This window comes from Loxodonta africana, chromosome 22 (assembly GCF_030014295.1).
Source record: "Loxodonta africana isolate mLoxAfr1 chromosome 22, mLoxAfr1.hap2, whole genome shotgun sequence".
In the NCBI taxonomy this organism is placed as follows: Eukaryota; Metazoa; Chordata; class Mammalia; order Proboscidea; family Elephantidae; genus Loxodonta; species Loxodonta africana.
This window is the reverse complement of record NC_087363.1, coordinates 1,494,986-1,500,985: the sequence shown is the minus strand read 5'-3', so window position 1 is coordinate 1,500,985 and position 6,000 is coordinate 1,494,986. Positions and strand designations below refer to the sequence as shown.

Genomic DNA, 6,000 nt, shown 5'->3' with positions numbered 1-6,000 from the left:
GCCTGCTGCTAAATATCTAAATTATTGGTTGAACCAAAGAATCAGTAATGCAGAAGATAAGAACATAAAAAACAAAGCACAGCAGAGAGAAAGTCTGTGTAAATCCAAGAAATATTATTTTTTTTTTCGTATCTGAGCCTATACATGTTGCTAGATACAAGAGACATAGACGAGCTTTATGCATTTTAAAGTTCTTAGGGTAGAGAAGATGTATATTCGACAAGCTCTGTGCTGAGAAGCAGGAATGTTTTTCAGTCTATTCCCTCTCCTTCCTATAATATGGGAACATAGTTTCTTTATGGCATTCTTCATCTCCATGTCCTTAATGTGTATATCAGAGGGTTGAGCATGGGAGCAATCATAGTATAAAAAAGAGCAAACACTTTGTCTTCTGGTAAAGTAGTTGCCGGTCAAATGTAAAGGAAGAGTAAAGGAGCAAAAAAAAGGGCCACCACAGTGATATGGGAACTGCATGTGGAAAGAGCTTTGTTGCGATTCTCCTTGGAGTAGGACTTGATTGTGTATAAGATCACAGCATAAGATATCAGCAAGACCACAAATGTCACTAGACCCATCACACCGGAATTGGCGATGACCAAAAGGCCAATTCTGCTTGTATCAGTGCAGGCCAGTTTCAGCAAAGGATGGACATCACAGAAGTAGTGATCTATCTCATTGGGGCCACAGTAGCGGAGCAAGATGGCAAGCAGAAACTGACCAAAGGAATGCAGGAAACCCCCAGCACAAGAAGCAGCAACTATGGCATCACACTTCCGTCTGCTCATGATGACAGTGTAGTGCAAGGGCTTGCAGATGGCCACATAGCGATCATAGGCCATCCCTGTGAGAATGAAGACCTCGATCCCCCTGAAGAAGTGCGTGGTAAAGAGTTGTGTCATGCAGCCATTGTAGGAAATGGTTTTCTTTTCTGCCAGTAAGTCAATGATTAGCTTGGTTGTCACGGTTGAGGTGTAGCAAAGGTCTGAGAGTGAGAGGAAACTCAGGAAGAAATACATGGGCTGGTTGATAAGTTGGCTGCAGGTGATAGAAATCATGATAAGCAGGTTTCCTGCCAAAATTGCAATGTAACAAAGAAAAAACAGAGAATTTCTACTTCCTTTTGCTGAGAAAGTCCTAAGAGAATAAATTCTGTGATATTATTTCCATTTTCCATGATCCAGAGCAATTTTAGCCACCTGCAATGTAGACAAATTATGAATTCTTATGAGATCTATTTAAATGTGGTGATACACATCATTTCTTGCATGGGGGAGGTTATAGTGAAAATGGCTCAAGGATAGAAGAAAATAAAAATTTGATTTTTTATTTAGGAACACTTTTCTGCAGACCGCCTTGTGCTTTTCTTGAAAACATTAATTACTGGCAATGTATTAGATTTCTGAGATGAAATTTACATATATATACACATATACACGCACTTGTTGTTGCAGTGTGCCCTCAAGTTGATTCCGACTTATAGCAACTCTATATGACAGAGTAGAACTGTCCCATATCATTTCCTAGGCTGTAATCTTTATGGGAGCAGATCACCAAGCCTTTTCTCCTATGTAGCTGCTGGTGGGTTCAAACAACCAACCTTTTGGTTGGCAGCTGAGAACTTAACTATTGCACCATCTGATTCTTAGGTATATGTTGCTGCATGTTGTCGATAAATTTATAACATAGAATATGGTACATTTATTCAACTATTCTAACAACATGTATTCTCAAACATCACCTGGGTGTTATGCCTCAATAAGTTTATAAAATTCACCCTTCTAGAGAAAAGAAAAATCAGATCTTTTTCTAGTCTTATCATTTTAATTGAGAAAATACAAATACAAATGAAATAGTAAGCGTGAAAATATCATTTTTAACCAAAAAATCACACAAACATCATGTGTATGTGGTATATATGTGCTTAAATCTTCAGTTCTAAGCACCAGAATGCATTACCCCAAAGCATGATCATGCAGATTTACTAAGTCAATAGATATAAAATTATTTGCATACCTCTGGTCCTATTAACTTTTCATATTATTTTACTTAATGTAATAAATTTTACCCATATCCTTTGCTATTTTCCTTCTTATTCAAGTTAGATTTTCAACCCTAAATGAAACAGTGTATTCAAAGTCCTAACTATTGCCACAATTGCCTCACCTATGAAATGAGAAAACTTGTCTTGAGTGAACAATTCATTGTTGTGCTACTTCCTGGAACACATATCTAGAATACTGGCTTCCAGTGGAAAATCTTAGAGAGTAGATTCATAAAGATATTTCAAATTGATAGAAATGGTGATTAAAGTTCAACCTCTTTAATTTAAAATGAAGGATTGTATTTCAAAATTAATCCAAGGGATAGTACTGTTTTGGTTATCCTTATTTTCAAAACATGATAATCTCAAACTTAGAAGCTAAATATTGGTGTATTTGACATTCAGCAAGGCATTTGAAAATAGCAATAATAGGTTTAACATGGATTGTTGAAGTTTTACCCAATGCCATACCCATCTGGACAAATTGGCTTCTCTTTGATTAGCGTGCAAAACTTGTCCACCCCATGCCATACACTTCTGGACAAATTGGCTTCTCTTTGATTTTTTTTTTTTTTTTTTGATTAGTGTGCAAAACTTGTCCAACTCTTACTAACAAGCCATTCTGAACACGTATTCTCTTTAGCGCCTGTGCTGTTAGTCTTAGAATCTCAGGCTGACTTTTCCCTCCTTCAATCTCATTATTTTTACCTTTTCTTCCTCTGTGTCACTATTATAAAGTAATACACTGCTGACTCCGTTGTTTCTACAGTGATACATTTTAAAGCTTAAGGCAAATAAATAACTCTCTACTTAGAGAACTTCAAGCATCAGTGATAAAACTAAGGATGAGACATTGGGAAATAAGCTTTTAATCATTCCATTAAATCACACCATAAAATTACATTCTACTTCAACTACATAGAACACTGCACCATAATATTTAAAATATTTTATGTCAATTACTTATAATTTAAGTACCAAGATACTTATAATTAATAACAACTTATGAAAAGTATCAATTATTTTCAAAACTCTAAGTTTTCCCCTATCCCCTCCAACCCCTCTCCCTCCACTTTTTCCTTTCAGTGGTCTAAAACTCTTAAGATCAAGTAGTGTTTTTAGAAGGAAAAAAAAAAAAGGTATCAATCTACACGGAGTATGAGAGTTAACCACACCATCAACTGCCACACCATGGCCTTTGGTATCCTTTGTACTGAATATGAAGACAGGATATCCTAAATGGCTAAATAAACCCTCTAATCTAATTAATAACTGCATTTTATGCTTTTAAGTTATTACTAATACTTTAAAAGAATTTGCTGTTGTGTCATAACTTATCCCCCAAATTATATTCCTGTGATTTAGTGTAAAGAATGTAAATAGCATTTTTAATTCCAGTCTAGCCTTTACTTCACATTCAGCTTGCTGCATGAGCTTGATAAATTAATGTAAGATTTCTCCACCTTCATTTCTTCACTGATAGCCTATGATACTGCCTGATAGAACTCACTGGGCTTCTGCGTGCTTCTACATCAGGTAACAGATCAACTCATCTTTTGAAAAAGATAACATAAATGCCATTAAGACTGTCCTTTCAGACCAACAGTAGAAAATAAAAGGAATAATCAAAATTTAACAGAAAAATAATAAAGGGTGTTTTGAAGACTGCAGATAAATTTTTTTCACAAAACTTATCTAGTTCAAACAAAGCATAAAAAAATTTTTAAAGAATTATAATCAAATGAATGCACCCAATCCACTGTGCTAGAAAGATGCAAAGAAGATGTGTTAAAAGAAACCTTACCATTTAATTTACTTTTTGAATCGATACAGACTCCATATACACTACTCAAAAAATATATTTTCCTGAATCATTAACCAATATTATCTTCCTTATTTTCAAGTGTTGTTATAGAAACCAAGAAGGTATGACCCCTATCTTTCTACTAGAATCATTGAATATCTTCATATTTTTAAAACATGCATAGTACTATTGCCTTATCAACAACCATCCTTTAAAACAGTGAACTATTTGACAAATAAAATATTTCCCTCATCTGGCCACACTACTTCCTAAATCAATGATTTTTAATACATCTTCTGCCCTCTTTGTACTTCAGATTACCCTGTGCTGTGAAGTCAAGTCTGACTCATAGCTACCCTATAGAACAGAGTAGAACTGCCTCATAGGGTTTCCTAGGCTGTAATCTCTACTGAAGCTGACTGCCACATCTTTCTCCCGCAGAGCAGCTGGTGGGTTCCAACTGCTGATCTTCTGTTTAGCAGCTAAGTGCTTAACCACTGGACCACCAAGGCTCCTTGTACTTCAGATTAAACACAAGTAAATTGAAAGAGTTTAACTAGATGATGTTCTAGGGCCTCTTCAGGGCCTGAAGTGGTTAAGCGCTTGGTGTCTACGAGTCAGGAATCAACTTTTGCAATGTTTGTTTGTTTTTCTGGGCCTGACCCTATGTAAGATTCTGAATTAAGTTAGGTGGAGGTCCAGTTGGATGTAAGGATGGTGGAGGTCAGTGAAAATTCAAAGCTACAGCCTCATGCTGTTATCGCCTATATGTTCAAGAATCCCTCATGCTGAGGTCTTCTAATCACACAATCACAAAAATAAAGCCTTTCTCTTTGAAGCTAACAGAACCGCCAGACTCTCCTTTTCATGGACCTTTGATAGCATGCTACTTAAAATCCTTCAACACTGCTGCCTATGCAATCTATGTGCTCAGAAATCTCTAGTGATTTGAGCAGAGTTTAAACTCCTGTATCTTGTCAGGCATTCATGTTCTCCTCGCTTAGCCCAAAAAGTATTCCTTATGGCTTTCTGCTACTTTGGAGCTGGACACTGCACCATTCCTAATCAGGCCTTGTTTAATCAAAGCCCTGAAACATTTCTCATTTCCTCATTCCCATTAGCCTGCTTCACCATCTCAATCCCGGCAGAGTCAATTCAATCCCCACTGTTTCCAGAGAGATTTCACTTACTATTGCAGCTAGTCGTGAATCGTCCACTCAAATCTCTTTTAACACTAAGAATTAAGTACATTGCTACAGATTATTTTTGCTGAATTGTCAAATGCTTCAGCTTAGCTTTCTAAGGAAATATTAAATTGATGAGTATTAAGGTCAGTGCCTAGTATTCCTCCTGCCCTGGATGTGATGGAAAGAAAAAAAAAAAAAAAAAACTCATGCCCTTGAGATCTGTGTTGAATCTTGGATGACAACTTAACGTGAATTCTCTTAACCTTGTTTCTTATCCATAAAGTAAGGAAAATAAAACTTGCCTCCTGTTGATTTTGGGGAAATGTATTTAATGAATTAATTAGTGCCTACTGTGTGCCAGGTGCAGTCCCTGGGTGATGCCAACATTTATTGTGCTCAGCTGCTAAGTAAAGGTTGGCGGTTCTCGTCCACCCAGAAGGACCTCGGAAGAAACCTTTGCAATCTACTTCTGAAAAATTAGTCATTGAAAATCTTGTGGAACACAGTTCTTCTCTGACATACATGGGGTTTCCATGAGTCAGAGTCGACTCAACACCACCTTTTTTTTTTATGTGCCAGGTATTGGGCGTGGAGGGCAAAATCTTGAAATGACCTGGTGGTTCCCTGAAATTTCTTTATTAATTCATTAAGTGAATTTTCCCAAAATCAACAGGACGCAATCTTTGTACATAATCAATATGTATTTGCACAATTAATGAATTGATTTATTTTCAAAATCGGAAAAAATAAAATGGAAGTTCACCTTAACATGTTATAATAATGGTTTTGTCATGAATGGAAGAAATACAATGTTTATAATCAAAGTTACTTCAGAATGGCAGAGAAGCAGAATCTTCCATTTAAAACAGTCCTGTTGATTTCCACCAGTGTCCTGGTCCTTACCGTGAATCTTTGGTGGCCACACAAAGCCCCCATTTCCTTCACCTTCCCCCGTTTTTTAGCCCACT

General features: G+C 36.5%; 1 pseudogene; it reads right to left on the bottom strand.

Annotated features, from left to right (window-relative positions):
• Positions 1–211: 211 nt before the first annotated feature.
• On the bottom strand, positions 212–1,379 carry LOC100663109 (olfactory receptor 4P4-like; annotated as a pseudogene).
• Positions 1,380–6,000: the final 4,621 nt, after the last annotated feature.